At 38.1% G+C, this 15,654-nt stretch overlaps 1 protein-coding gene across 2 annotated transcripts in view; it reads right to left on the reverse strand.

Moving 5' to 3' along the window:
* Positions 1–14,313, reverse strand: part of elfn1b (extracellular leucine-rich repeat and fibronectin type III domain containing 1b) — a 110,796-nt gene extending 96,483 nt beyond the window's left edge. For both annotated transcript variants that reach the window (XR_014603371.1, XM_084090828.1), the window contains exon 1: positions 14,054–14,313. The gene's annotated coding sequence lies outside the window, so the exon portion shown is untranslated. The remainder of the gene's footprint in view (positions 1–14,053) is intronic.
* Positions 14,314–15,654: the final 1,341 nt, after the last annotated feature.

Below are 15,654 nucleotides of genomic sequence, written 5' to 3' on the forward strand. Positions count from 1 at the left end.
ATAGCACTACTATCTGAATGCTGCAGATTCATTTCGGCGTTGATAGTGTTGACATAGAAACACATAAATTCGAGTCACGAACCACTCCGAGTATAACGTCACGGGTTTCCATCTCTTTCAAATTGCAGTAGTTATGGAGTGAACGCAGCATAGCTTGTTGTTTTGGTTCAGGAGGAACTGTAAAAGGCGGCTGCTGATTCGTTTGCGCTGCTCAGTGACTGACGTCTGTCTAACTCTGCATAGCATGAAACACTCTGATGACGTGTTTTGACGTGATGTCTGCGAGAACAGGGTGTGCGGAGGTATGGAAATACATTGACAGACAGGTAGGACATGCATCGTATCATTGCATTCGCACCGAATTCAATGATTTGACGAACATTTTATGGTCCTACGCCTTCCACAGATGATATATATATATATATATATATATATATATATACACACACATATAAATACATTTAGACCACTTAACTAGTGATTGCTATCAGAATGTGAAAAGACTTTCAACCAGCATAAAAAAATAAAACTCAGGAACAAAACGCCTTCCCTGCCCTTAAGTGTTAATCTTGTTTAGCAGTTCTGATGTTGTGTGAATGTTAACATTTCATTCTCTGTGATATTTTTATGAGACCAGCCAAAACTGAAAACTGATTATTTTAATATGACATAGATATACTGTATGTAAGACAACATCGTTGACAAAAAAAATATCCCACACATTTCACACTGAGCTTAAAGTGATTATTCACCCAAAAATGAAAATTCTGTCATCATTTACTCACCCCTTAAGTTGTTCCAAACCTGTATGAATTTCTTTCTTCTTCTGAACACAAATATAAGAAGAATATGGGTAACCAAACAGTTTATGGGGCCCATTGACTTCCATAGTCCATAGTTCTTCCATAGTAAAAAAATACTATGGAAGTCAATCGGCAATATTCTTCCAAATACAGTATCTTCTTTTTGTGTTCAGCAGAAGAAAGAAAGAAATAATGACAGAGTTTTCATTTTTGGGTGAACTGTCCCTTTAACCCCGGGTTATCGTTGTTCTAAACCCCGCTTTTAACCCGATAGAGAAACGTTTCACACTTTAGAAGCAAGATTAATACTAGGCTACTTTTTACCCGGGGTTATGAAACCCTGTTTCAGAGCAAGTTACCTCCACCTTTTGTGGTGTTAACTCCGCATTGAAGTGCCAAACGTGGTCAGTGTGAAATGATGCGGTGTTAGAATGTTACAGCTAAGTGCTTAGCAACCGACAACCAATCACATGCCACATATTCAGGTGTTTTGGACAGTAACAGAAACTATGCGTGTAGTATTAACTTTTGATAGGAAAAACGAAAAATGGTGATGGAAAACGCTTCAATTAAAATGAAGAGACCGTTGCATTCTTCTTACCCTTTATAGTCCAAAAAGTCCATTCAGAAAAAACTAGATAGTATAGTCGGCACTATAATATGAGGATGCGCAATGCTACAGCTTCCATCCAATCAAGTGACACTGCAAATATGCAAATAAGAATGTTAACCCAGGGTTCAGGAATGTACAGTGTGAAACGCCAGCTTATAGTTGTTCACATCGGGTAAATAACGAGCAGTGTGAAATGTGAAGCATTTGTGGATAATGTAGGATTCTGTTTACCTGGGGTTTACAATGCCTCAGTGTTAATTATATTTCAAGTGTGAAAATCCTTGGGCTGTGCTTTCCAAAAGCATTGTAAGCCTAAGTAGATAGTAGAACCATCAACTTAGCTCACAATGCTTTTGAGAAAGTCTTTTCAAATATTGCAACAGATTGTCAGCTGGACTGAGATCACAGCTTTGAGTAAACCATTGTAACACATTCATTCATTCAAACGTTTTGTTCTTGAGCCACTCTGATGGTAATTTGGCCTTGTGTTTGTGATGATTATCATGATAGAAGTGTTTCACATGAGCCTTCTTTTGCAGTAGTTATTTGTATTTTGCACCATCTTCTCTTCTTTCTACTTTAACAAGATGTCCTGATGAAAAGCATGATGCAACCACTGCAAATAAAGGCTGTAAACACAGTGTTTTATCCAGTTGCACAAGTATAGCTCCTATACTTGAAAGGGGAAAACTGAAATCTCCAAAACTTTTTGTCTCGATAAGAAAATGATGACAAAATTAGCTAAATGTTTCAGCTCTAGAACAAATATTATTTGCATATTTTTAGATTATGCAGTAGCTTTCTTGTAACTGAAAGGCAGGACGTTCTTGCCCACAACAGCTTTTCCTCTATTTACTGTTTATGAAATAATGCCATTTTGCATAAATCTCCCATACTGCAGAACTCTTTATAATCAGTAGCAGTTTTATCTACCTTTGTTCTCAAGTTACTGAACTTTGTAGCTCTTTCAAACTGACAAAGTTTTCCTTAAGTTTTGTTCTGGTGGTTTAATGTAGTTTAATGCTTCCTGTTAATTGAACCAATAGTCCTCAACTGGACATCCAAAGACTTGGATGTAGTTTTGTACCCTTTAATATTATCACTTTTTAAAAATATCTTCATTTCCACAACTGATCTTTAGATCCAAACAGATTTTAAAAAATGCATTTTTGTTATATAGGTCAGTGGAGAGCTGACAAGAAGGTGGAGGGAGGAAGAGAGATAGAGAGAATGGGATCAGGACATGTCCCATGCCAGACCGGGTCTCCCTGAGCTGTACTTTATATCGTGTGTATGTTGTGAGCAATGGATTCTGTGCCACAGCTGCAACCAGATACAATTCTAATGTTTATTTTAAAAAGTTGTCAGTTGTCAGCCAGATTCGAATTTGTGACTTAAAGGAACACGCCGACTTTTTGGGACTTTGGCTTATGCACCGTATCCCCCAGAGTTAGATAAGTCCATACATACCCTTTTCATCTCCGTGCGTGCCGTAACTCTGTCTGACGCACCCACCGCTAGCCTAGCTTAGCACAAAGACTGGAGGTAAACAGCTCCAGCTAGCATACTGCTCCCAATAAGTGACAAAATAACGCCAACATTTTTGAAGCACTGCTACTTGGGCGGAGTGATTTGCTCGCAGCACCTGAGAAGCCCCGTGGTGAGGAGCAGAGAGTTCGCGCAGAGTTGGAGTAAATCACTCCGCAGAAGTAGCAGTGCTTCGCCTTCTGAGAATATAGTTCCCAGTATGTATACGGTTAGAAGATGGTTGTGTCTCATGTGACCTTGTTATTTGTACACGCTGTGACTATACAAATCACAACATGTAAATAGGAAAATGTTGGCGTTATTTTGTCACTTATTGGGAGCAGTATGCTAGCTGGAGCCATTTACCTCCAGTCTTTGTGCTAAGCTAGGCTAGCGGTGGGTGCGTCAGACAGAGTTAAAGTCCAAAAAAGTCGGCGTGTTCCTTTAAACCAGGGATGGGCAACTTCGGTCCTGGAGGGCCACTGTCCTACAGAGTTTAGCTCCAACCCTGAAAAAATCACCTGCCTGTAATTTTCTAGTAATCCTGAGGACCTTGATTAGCTTGTTCAGGTGTGCTTGATTAGGGTTGAAGCTAAACTCTGTAGGACAGTGGCCCTCCAGGACCGAAGTTGCCCATCCCTGCTTTAAACTGTCGCACTTAAGGTTTAAAAAATCTGAAAACCACCACTGATTTTGCAGGTTGTTTCCCAAAAATGTGGGAGTAATTATGTTTAGAGAATTGCTAGAGAATGTTGTCCCTTTTTTGTTCACTTTTCAAATGTTAGGCTCTACAGTGGGGAATCGCAATATTAGCATAAAACAAATCATTTTAAGTTATAACATTATTTTTAAATTCATTTTAATTTGAGTTTCAGATCTTTAAAAAAAATCACATACTTGTTGAAATTTAGTTTTTAATTCAGTAAAATGGAACAATTTGTTCAAAGGGTCTGAATACTATCTTTTCTGTCGATGTCAGAGTTTTCTCATCCAAACATGTACCACTTAAAACATGACATCACTTATTTTCCTATTGGTTATTAATATTCAGGATGAATCCTGCTGTCATTTGCCTGAATAAGACATCGGAGCAAAATGAGACTCAGGAGACTACGCTCTCTGAGCATGATGAATCATTACCACAAGTATTTTTTTAATTAGCCAGCGCCGGAGGCTAAAGCACACCTTCCCTCGACCTCATGCTGTGAAACATACCAACAACAACAAAAAGTAAAGAGAAAAGTAAATAAACAAGGTCCCTGAAGGTTCATTTTCATGAGGTAAATTAAATCATTAAGATATTCAGATTTTCATTTGCTTCAAATAAAGCATATTGTATAAAGCCCTTTTAAAAAATCATAGAAGTTATGACTGTGCACTATTGTTTAGGGCAACAACAAAAAAAGACAAAAAGTTACTGCACCTGTTTTGGATGTGTCGATGACAAAACTTTTTTCAGACGGAATAATCTAAAAATCCAATACAGACAATGACTTTAATTTAAAAGATGAATGTTTTTACTTTCTAAATTATAATTCATTTTTCATAATATTTGTGAGGCTTTGAGTAAAAACTGTCCGGATATTGTTATAATGGTTAATACAATTTAAAAGGCTTAAAATCTGGGGGGAAAAGGTATTAATAACATTTTAATGCCAAGAAAATATTTATCAATCAAAAATTCATGATATTTGTAACAATATTTTGACCTTAATAAATATATTTGAAAATAATTTTTGAAAGTAATGGTTAAAGGCACAATATGTAACTTTTTTGCTTTAAAAATAGCAAAAATCACTATATCTATGTTATATATTTTTTTTAGTTGTGTACTTACATTATCCCGACTGTTTCCAACAACTTTCAAGCCAGGAGAATTTTTAATTTAATTCGAAGACACGGGACGTTTCTTTATTTCCGTTTTGTCGCAGTCAATGGCGTCATATCCGCGTTGTCCCTGGTTTCCGCTCGTGCTGCCATGGTAACCAGAGTTATGAACCAGAGCCCTCTGATAGTAACCAAGACGACAGACGTGGACCACTGTAGTTCGCAATGTCTATCTGCACGATGTTGTTGTTTCGTTCAAACATTATGGACCATGGCAAGCAGACTTTGGATAAAAAAGGAGAACTAAAACGAGAATCAATATCAGCGCGGTGTTTTCGAGATGCCGAGAGCTCCCATAGACAGTATACAAACGAGAGCTCCACGTCTGAGACTTCGACCGCTCCTACATGTACTTTATTAAACAGGTGAGCACATTTACATAAAACTAATCAATGTTATATAGTTCAACAATGATAAAATGTCAGAATATGATCTGTATGTTATTCTAATGTTGATCTAGTTTACTGCTAGTCTCATCCAGACAGACTAACACATATATTTCAACACATTCAAATGCAGTTTAGTGTGCTAGCGTAATGTTAGACCAAGTGAAACAGCGCTGCGTTACCTCACAAGTTTAATTTGTCTAATAAACTGACCTGTGAGTAGTAATTCTGCGTGTAGTTCGGTAGAATGAAATGTCCATATTCCTTTTATATCCGCGGGACTCGCGTCGCGTTTGGAGCTGATAGTTGTCTCTTAGCAATCCCGAACTGCTTCATATCACAGTCATGATAAAAGCATCGATGTATTCAGTCATCCATAAACATTATTAGATCGGTCGGCTTGACGTTGACGACAAGATCCATAATTCTTAGCAAATGTTGCGTCATCAAACTACGCCTTTGTTATTGTAAATAGGTTAGCGACCCCTAGTGGAGAAAAAATCCCATACTGTACGTTTAAGTACACTCATGTGTAAGGAAAATATTTTATTACCTTTTTTATGGTTATATTAAAAAATTTTGTATTATTTTGTTGTTGATGACAATGTTTATTTTTAGATTTTTTTCAGAATGCATCAAACCAACATGAATACATAAATGAGATATTTTTGAATAATTTCTCTCAACTTCACGGACATCATAAAAACAGCCCTCAGGCTCACAAATCTCTGCCATGAGAACGAGAAAAAGCTTCCCGTAAAGGCTCTGAGGCAGTAAACTTTCGTCCAATTAGAGTACACATTTGATGCTGGTCTCCCATACATGCCAATGTGAAAATTGCTATTAGTCACAGTCCTAGTTTGTGTGCTTTTTGTGTGATATAATCTAAGCACTCACAGCCCCATCTTTACTTTACCAAATTGAAGTGTTGAAGGGAAACAAAACACTGATGGCGGAGCGCTACTGGGGGAAGTTTGCTGAGTGCTTCTGTCTTATCTGTGCTTAACAGGCCATGGTGTTAATGTGCGAGCCGTGGCAGATATTGCAACTTCCTGCTGATCTGTCTCCAGGTTTCATAATTTTCTTTTATAATGACTGCAGCTATAGATTGGTGGCAGGGACAGCTGGTCTGAGAACATCCCAGCTTGTGCCAAAAGCAACACCGCAGCCTTTCTTTCAAATTTTCCTGTTTACCTCAGCAAACTTGCAACCTGCTAATCTTTGGCTATAACTTATACTTCAACTCATAAAACACCTTGATTGAAACTCCTGTTCAACCCTTTGTTAAATGTGCAAGACAACGCAAACATTCAAGCTAATGAGCTATTTTAAGTTAGAGAACTGCTTCTCAGAGAAGCCTGAGTTAGAGGAGCTGTACAAAGTCAGAGAAGTCAAGGAAGACGGCCATACTTGACTTCTCTTGAGACGTAAAGCATTCAGGTGTATCCAATTTTCTAAGCTGGTCCACACAACTGGGTTCTTTTCCTCTTATAATCTCTTAAGAGTTGCAGTAAAGCTGCTGTGTAATGACTGACTGGTCAAATTAAGTCTCACAAGCATTTGTACATTTACATCTAGATCTTTAATTTTCTGGTCTTTGCCATGGTGTTGCTATGCTATATCTACAATACTCTGGCTATGCAAGTATTTTTTCTTTTTTTCTTCTGCTGTGAAAATCGTATGTCTAATTAAACTCAATAACAATCAATTATTATGACAGGCCTAAGAAGCACCAATTATCCATATACCATTCACTTTCCCAAATAACTAAAGCTCAAGGGATGGTTCACTGAAAAAAAAGTGATTTGTCATAATTTAAGGGCCATTCACAAAGTTTTTTAATATTTTAATAATCATTCTAACTCTATGAGAATAGGAAAGTCCACACTTATAACAAACAATAATGTTGGAATTACTTTCTAAACTATACTTTTCCAGCGGTTGAATGATAAAGTGACAGACGTCACAACTGCTTATTATAAATATAATGTTATCATTTGTTGATGTGGACTAATATAGTTTGCATTATCGTTCTTGGAGTGACCGGGCCTTTACTCACCCTCATGTCATTCCAAAAATAACTTTCTTTCTTCTGTGAAACACGAAGGAAGATATTTTGATGAATGTTAAGATTCCAAACAACACTGGACTTCGTTTGCATGGATAAAAAAAAAAAAAACTTTTTCAAAATATCATACATGTTCGGAACAATATGAGGGCGAGTACATAATGACAGAGTTTAAATTTTTTGGGGCAAACTGTCCCTTTAATGACAATTACCAGGCTAAAGCAAGGCTATTCTAGTCCTCTAACCCTGAGAAACATGGCAATTGCAAAGTTCTAATCATGCGAGAGTCGAGACTGAAGCACTAAAGTGGGAAGGCCATTGGCAACACTTTAATTCTATAACAGTCAGTGTCTTTAATTAAATTCATGACAGAATTTCCGGAGGTTAAAAACAAGTGTAGCGGCAGCATTGTGGATGCGCTCGAGGGGGTGTGTGGTAGATGCTGGTAGGCTGGGCAAAGAGGTTCTATGCCTTAGGTTATTAAAAACCCAAAGGCGAAGAATAGATCTCCACTAATGACAGGATTAAGAATAAGAGCCATTCATCTAACGCAGATTTGCCCCACTGCTTTTCTGCACTCTGCGCTAACTGCACTACTTTTAATTGGCCAAGACTGCGGCGAAAGATCCTCAATTAGACGCTCAGTGGCAGATCTCCTGGGTTAAAGAACTGGTGCGGAACAAAAAACAGGCTTAAGACGTGCGGAAGTAAGAACAAAGAGAGGAAACGGCAAAAGAACCTGAAAGCTCCGGCCTTGACACGTACACACACTTTCATCATTAAAGAAGAACTCAGTAAAAGAGTCTTCTTGACATCTGAGCTGAGTGCATGTGGATTTCCACTAGCTTCTGCGAAACCTTGGGGGTCCGACTGACAGGTTTGTCTGATTAATGGATGACTATCTGACTCTCCATCTTCTCAGTATGTTATCTGTTATGACTTTCAGAAGACCCCCACCGAGAGCGGCGGAGACACATCATTGTTAGCGTGTGAATTAGGACCTCAAGGTGAAGGAACAGAATGGACTGCATCCAATACTGTGACAACCTTAATGAGATCATACTTCATCATTGACTTCACAGCCGACATGAACCACATGGTCCTAGTAGAACACATCAATGGTGCAGTCCTGCAGAGGATCAAACATTATAAGCAGCAATAGAGAGAATGGAGTGGTATAAGATGACTTATAATGTATGCTGTGACATTTCAAAACTACACCGTTTGTATTAGCTTAGGCAGTTTGCCCCTACTGGAAGATACTGGAGCTACATCATGCAGGCAAAAAGCATGCTTACATTCAACAGTAATTCAACAAACTATTACAGTTTCTAACAATCGCTAGGACCAATTTCTTGATACTTAATTTACTTTTTCAATACTCTTCACACAGTGAGCACAACAGCAGTCTTTGTGGGCTAAACTGTGGTTCGTTTATCATTGCTTTGAGTTTTTTACAATCACTAGGACATATTTCTCAATACTTTGGTTGCTTTAAAAAAAACTTGGCACAGTTAATCTCACATTAATTTTTTTTTTTCAATACTTTTTTTCCCCTTTGCCATTCTTTATTTTTGTAAGCAAAACATTATTTATTTATTTTGCTCAATACTTTATTTTTGTTCTGCAAAACTTTGTGGCATTATATTGACTCCATAGTCATTTGACAAATAAGAGGTCATTGTACTATAAAAAAAATCCTGTAAGTTTCCTTCATTGTTAGTCCAAAAACAGCTTTTATTGAAACCAAGCTGCACAAACGACTCGTTTTGGTTTTTGTCACATTATGGTGTAATAGTGCGATGAAAGAAGATCAACACCTACTTCTACATCATTGCCTCTTTAGCCTCGTATATATCGGCTGTTTGGCTAAAATGATTCGTAAAAAGGGTAAAAAATATTGAGATATTTCTTAATCCCTAGTTTCTTTTCATGTATTATAATTCTAACATCTGTTGTTGGCACTTTGAATAGACAAAATTTCTCCTCGTTCTTTCTCATTTTGTACCCTTTTATTTCTCCTGTTTGAGCAGGATCTTAACAAAGCCATTCTGTTTTAAAAATCCGATCTTTTTTTTTTGAAAGCCACTTAATTTCTCTTTGACAGGCAAAAGGTACTTAACAAGTCTCTGTTAAATTATAACACAGTTTCTTTTTCACTTACAGCCAATTTGCATGCATACAAATTTCTAAAATATTCATAACTATGTAAGTAGGTCAAAAGGTGGACACATTATTAGTCGCGTTCCCCAAGATCGCGTCCTCATCTGTGGCGTGAGTGTGGTTGACCTCCATTCTGTGTTGATTTGTTGCGCATTAATCCAAGGAAATGTCAGGAGATATTGACCCAATATAAAGTGAGACATAAGGGGATGTACAATGAATACACCCCCAGCTGTTCATATCCTTGAAAGTGTGATAGGCTGAGTCAATGCCCAATTGCCTGTAGATTGACGCGAGAGGTTTGATTTCTGTTATCAGTGTGTATGATAAGTGAGGGCCACGCTGACGCTGAGCAATAACTTCTTGATTACATAGCGCGTCTGTCATCACAATCTGAATGTGACTCTAACAAGCTCAGCAGCGAGCTGGGGAATACACTCTTTTATGAGCTCGGAGCCAAGCGAGATGCAAGGTGCCGTTTGATGCGCGGAGCCGGTAATGAGCGCGTGTCCAGTGTCACACACGCGATGTCGATCAAAGTCAAGGAAACCATAGCAACGCTACATCTTCGATAGCACGCCCTTGCCTTTTTAAAGGCTCTAATAACATTTAGAAAGGATGAGAGTTTAATGATGCTGCTGGTGGCACTGTTGAGACTGAATATGTGTAATGAATATGATACTCCACCTGACGCGAGTCCTAAATAGGCGTGATGCGACAAGTTTCCAGTGACAGGCAATTTTTCTGTCCACAGTGAACTCACAAATGCTGCGTGATGTGACACAGGCACTGTTAAGAAGAATACATTTGATGTTTAATGTTATGAGAAGCGGGATTTCACTGCCCAGTGTGAAGGCTGGAAATTCCATGTCCATTTTCATCCGTTTTAAACGAACACTCCACCGTTTTTTCATATTAAACTATGTTATTCCCTTAACTAAGACGAGTTGATACATACTCTCTCGTCTCAGTGCGTGCACTCAATCGCTCTGGCGCGCGGCGACACTTTGATAGCACTTAGCTTAGCACAGTTCATTCATTAGGGACCAAACAGAGATGAAGTTAGAAGCGACCAAACACCTCCACGTTTTCCCTATTTAAATACAGTTACACGAGTAGTTACATGACCAAGTATGGTGATACAAAATAAAACGTGGCGCTTTTCTAAGCGGGTAAAAAGGATAACTATAATGTATGGCGGAATAGCACTCGGGAGCACTTCGACTCGGCGCAGTAAAAAGTCACGTTGGTTCTAATGACAGAAGAGAGGGGGAGAGGATTTTTCAGGCGCAACTTTTTACTGCGCCGAGTCGAAGTGCTCCCGAGTCCCAAGTGCTATTCCGCCATACATTATAGTTATCATTTTTACCCGCTTAGAAAAGCGCCACGTTTTATTTTGTGTCACCATACTTGGTTGTGTAACTACTCGTGTAACTGTATTTAAATAGGGAAAACGTGGAGGTGTTTGGTCGCTTCTAACTTCATCTCTGTTTGGTCCCTAATGAATGAACTGGGCTAAGCTAAGTGCTATCAAAGTGTCGCCGCGCGCCAGAGCGATTGAGTGCACGCACTGAGACGAGAGAGGTATGTTTCAACTCGTCTTAGTTAAGGGAATAACATAGTTTAATATGAAAAAACGGTAGAGTGTTCCTTTAACAATTCCAAAAACATACAAATTACAACTGATTCATCTCCAAATACTTTCTTAAAGGGACAGTTAACCTGGAAATGAAAATTCCACCATGATTTACTAACCCTCGGGGAAGATATTTTGGTAACACTTTACAATAAGGTTTCATTTGTTAACATTAGTTAATTATACTAATTAACACAAACTAACAATACTTATACAGCATTTATTAATCTTAGTTTATGGTAATTTTAACCTTTATTTATAGCCTACATTTTTAAAATCCAAAGTTGTATTTGTTACCAATTGTTAATACGCTGTAAACTAACACAAACAAGCAATAAACAGTTAGATTTTTACGAACTAATGCTAACAAAGATTAATAAAGGCTTTAAAAAATATGTTGGTAATTGTCAGTTAATGTTATCTAATGCATTAACTAATGTTAACAAATGAGACCTTATTGTAAAGTGTTACAGATATATTTGCATCCCACACCCGTTATCGGATTGATGGCACAATCGGATTGAAAAGTATATTCATGTAAACTCGTCAATCGATCTGACTGAACTCAATCAAAGAAAGTTAATAAACTGCACTGAAACCCAGCTTCTTCAAAATATCTTCTTTTGTGTTCCACAGAAGAAAGAAACGCATTTGAGTTAGAACGACTTGAGGGAGGGTAAATAGTGATTTTCGTTTTTGAGTTAGAAAATTTGTTACTTTCACCAAGCTAAAATAGATCTCTGCTTTAGACCACAGTGGCCATGTCATGCGATGCCATACAAACACACCTCGTCACCATTATGCTGCAAGTTCAAACTGTCTGAGAGCTAAACTGACTAAGCCTTCCATTTTGCTGGTCTTCTGACTATCAAAGAGAACTCATATTGTCAGACACTCAGGCTACCAGTTTTAGCCCTTCTCCCGAAAATCATCACTCATGAATGCAAGTAGGGCAGCCTTCTGAATTTGATGAGAATGGGCAAGAAAAGTGGTATAAAGTGCATGAGGGAGAGAGAGTCTTTGATCTCTGTGAGGTTCCCACATTTATGCAATACATCAGGGCATCGCATTTCATTACATCCATTATATTGATTTATTGAAATGAATTGGATTGATGGAATATTTTGGAACATGCTGGATATTGCTGTCTGCTATTTGATAAATCATAATCATAATCATACCATTGGATAAATCACAAAAGTTTATTGCTCAAATAGGCTACATGTCACAGAATGCTAGACTTTTTTGCTTACAACAAAATCTTTGTATGTGAGCAGCATGAATTCATGAACTGGACAAGTGGACATTTGCAAAAGCTGTGATATGGATGTTAGGTATCTGTATTTGTTAATTCATCTATGGCTAACGAACATAGCTCATTAAAATTAATAGCTAGCTCTTGAGTCCCTCGGAATTAGGCTAAATAGTGTTCAGTTTTTATGGTCTCCTAAGTCTCCATGACTCCCACAGGAAAATGAATCACAAAACAAACAAAGAGCCTTTGCAAGGTCTCATTTCAAAACATATTTTTACATAAATACCCAACGCTAATTTAATTTCATGGCAGTTATAAGATTATAAGATAACTTACCTTCCTTCAAAACTCCAGGTCAGCTATAAAATCTCTTCTTCTTTTTTTTTTTGTCACATCATTCTTTTTCTTTTAAAAAGTGTGATGCCATTGGCAAGTATAGGATCTAAGCCAGTTCCATTCAGTAGCAGAATCATGAGGCAGACTCACACCGAGCTCTGTCCAGCGTTCTGAAAAGCTTTGCTGTGTATTGATTTCCCTCTTCTGAGAGCTTGCGCCATTGCGTTCTTAAAGAACGTTCACATGTGAGTTCTTGCGTTCCGTCTGCAAATTATACGATCTTATAGACGAAGAACGATTCTTATAGAATGTCTAATTAGTGGGGTTCAATGTTTTTAGGTGACTGACGTAGCTTTTTTTACGTTTAAACGGTTGTTGTGATATATTGTACCTGTGTTGTGTTACTCTTTAAGTAAAGTGATAATTACAGCAGCCTAAATTTTGCCGATGCTACGTCAAATAGCCTATTGATTCTAACGGAACGGCGTGCTGTTGCTATGGGTAGCCTACAGCCAAGGGCGAACGCAATTTCTGTTCGCAAGACTTTTCGTCAAGTGAAAATGCAACAATTTTGCTGAAAAGTTGTTTGATAACGTTGTTGAAAATGTACGTAATAGGCTATATAGTCTACAATTAAACTAGTTTATGTATGTGAGACCCCTCAACTATTTGTTTTGAACGACAGCCCTGGGAAGGGAGGTTAAAGCCTTGATTAGAACCCCCAAACCCATAATTCGCAACAAGGAGCACATATGCGTCAGACGAATCTTTGGCCGTTACGTCGCGTCTCACATGCCATGCGCCATGAGCGTTGCGTTTTAAGGCGGCGTTGTCAAGTTAAAAACAGTTAAACTTAAAAACACCTGCGATCCGTTCCATTACTACGTTGCACTCCGTCTTGCTGTTTTTGAACGCAAGAACGCGAACTGTCTGAACGGCCCCTTTAGTGAACGGCAGCTTTTACTTTTTTCCCCCATTCCGCTCGTTTTATTTTGTGTGTCCTACATTTGTCGCTTGCTTAAAATCTAATTTGAATCGCATGAAACAGCGCTGTATAGATAGGCTCGGAGGTCTCACTTGGATGGGAAGCAGTCGCAAAGGAGTAGCCCAACTCTGAATACTAATTTCCTCATGCCCTTCCGTAGCCTATAAGACGGCCTTGGTACAGGTAGATAGCAGAAATGTTTCCCACAGAACAGGGAAAAACAGACCCTCGCGAGCTACTTATGACCGGTGCGCAGAATCCAATGAAACAGATGTAGAATCGATGAGTGAATATCAATACAAAAGACCATGCACTGCGCTATTGACACAGAGTTGACTAGACTAAAGAGAATCTTAATCGCCTCTTATTTATTTAATGCATTTTGAAGCCTTACCTTTTAAGATGACAAGCCTCCAGTCAAGGTTTTATGATGAGAGAGTGTTGGTCTGTAGATCTCATTTACTTCAGAACTGCAAAATCCAGCACTGCGGACGCGTCCGGGCATCAAGCAGCAAATGCCCGCTGCTGGAACAAGCCACTGCGGCAGCTACAAATCTCCCGGTCCGAATGAGCACACGGTGATTAATTCGAGTCTAAAGCGTGATGGAGAGTTCGTATTTTTTCCACCTTCGTCCCGTTTATCCCGCTCTGAGTGTCTACACTTCTCAACAGTCTCCACCAAGCGGTGGACTGAGCAGCAACCAGGCAGATGCTTTCAGGCACACACATACAAGGAGTTGTGTGTGAGTGTGTGTGTGTGTGTGGAGGTGGGGGTGATTGACAGGTTGTTGTTATTCCCATTTGTGGGGATAATTGGATTATTGTGGCATTATTAATAAGGAATTGTTAACCCTAAACCAAATCATTTTTCATCTTGTTCCACATATTTACACTGTTCATGCTTTAATATGCAAAGTATTATATTATTATTATATATTAACGTTTTAACTCTATGCCGCCTGAACAATTTCATTTAGGCCCGTGGATCTCAACCTTTTGACTTCAGTGCCCCCAACTGTCCACAACAATATTTTAAGTCATCTTAAGGTCCCCTTAAGTTTGTTGAGTCCCCCCTGGACCCTGGCCTTCTGGTTGAGAACTGGTTTAGGATTAGTATCAAACCTTATCGCTTTTAGAGATTTAGATATAAAACACTGTAAAAAAGTTTTTTTAAGTAAAGAAGAGGCACCAGAAACCTTGTGATATGTACTAGACGAACTTCAAGAATTACCTGAAAGTCCTCTGGAAGTCATTGTAAAATTTGCACAGATTTTCTGGGTTAAAGTTCTTATGTTTAAAGGCAAACTCTATTAATTGGACGAGTAGTACTGATTGGTGAAATGTGGTAATATTTGCTCTATATATATCAGTACACTACTATATACTATGTATATACAGTATATATATATATATATATATATATATATATATATATATATATAGTATATATTTAGTGTTAAGAGCATTGCAACGATCTTTGAACCTTTTTCCACTATAAAGAAACTTATGTGCAATAAAAAGTTTCCATGGATGTTAAAGGTTCTTCATCAAGCCATGGATGCCACGAAAGAACTTGAACCCACTTGAAATCACTGATGATGTGTCCAAAGTTGCACTATTGGGTGTTTCAGAATCCAGTGTGTTGTTTCATACACATTATGGGAAAAAAAATCTTGTAATGTTTGTAATCTTTTAGTCTTTCTTATTTATCCTTACCTGTAAATATCTATCATTCAAATATATTTTGCCTGTTTCACTTGGATATTCACCACAATAGAAGTGAAAAGGGTTGCAAACATTGACTTTTACTGCTTCCTTCAGATGATGAAACAGTCTGTGACTGTACCAAGTGTATTAATATTTTAACAACTATTGTTTTGTTTATGATTTGCTGTCTGTTGCAAAATAACTCACCAAAACATGGTATCGCACTGTTTCACCTTACAGACAGCAGTTTATCCAGCATCACAACAGCTTTGAAAATGTGGTGAGAAA

The sequence above is a fragment of the Abramis brama genome (assembly GCF_963993115.1).
Source record: "Abramis brama genome assembly, chromosome: 2".
NCBI lineage: Eukaryota > Metazoa > Chordata > Actinopteri > Cypriniformes > Leuciscidae > Abramis > Abramis brama.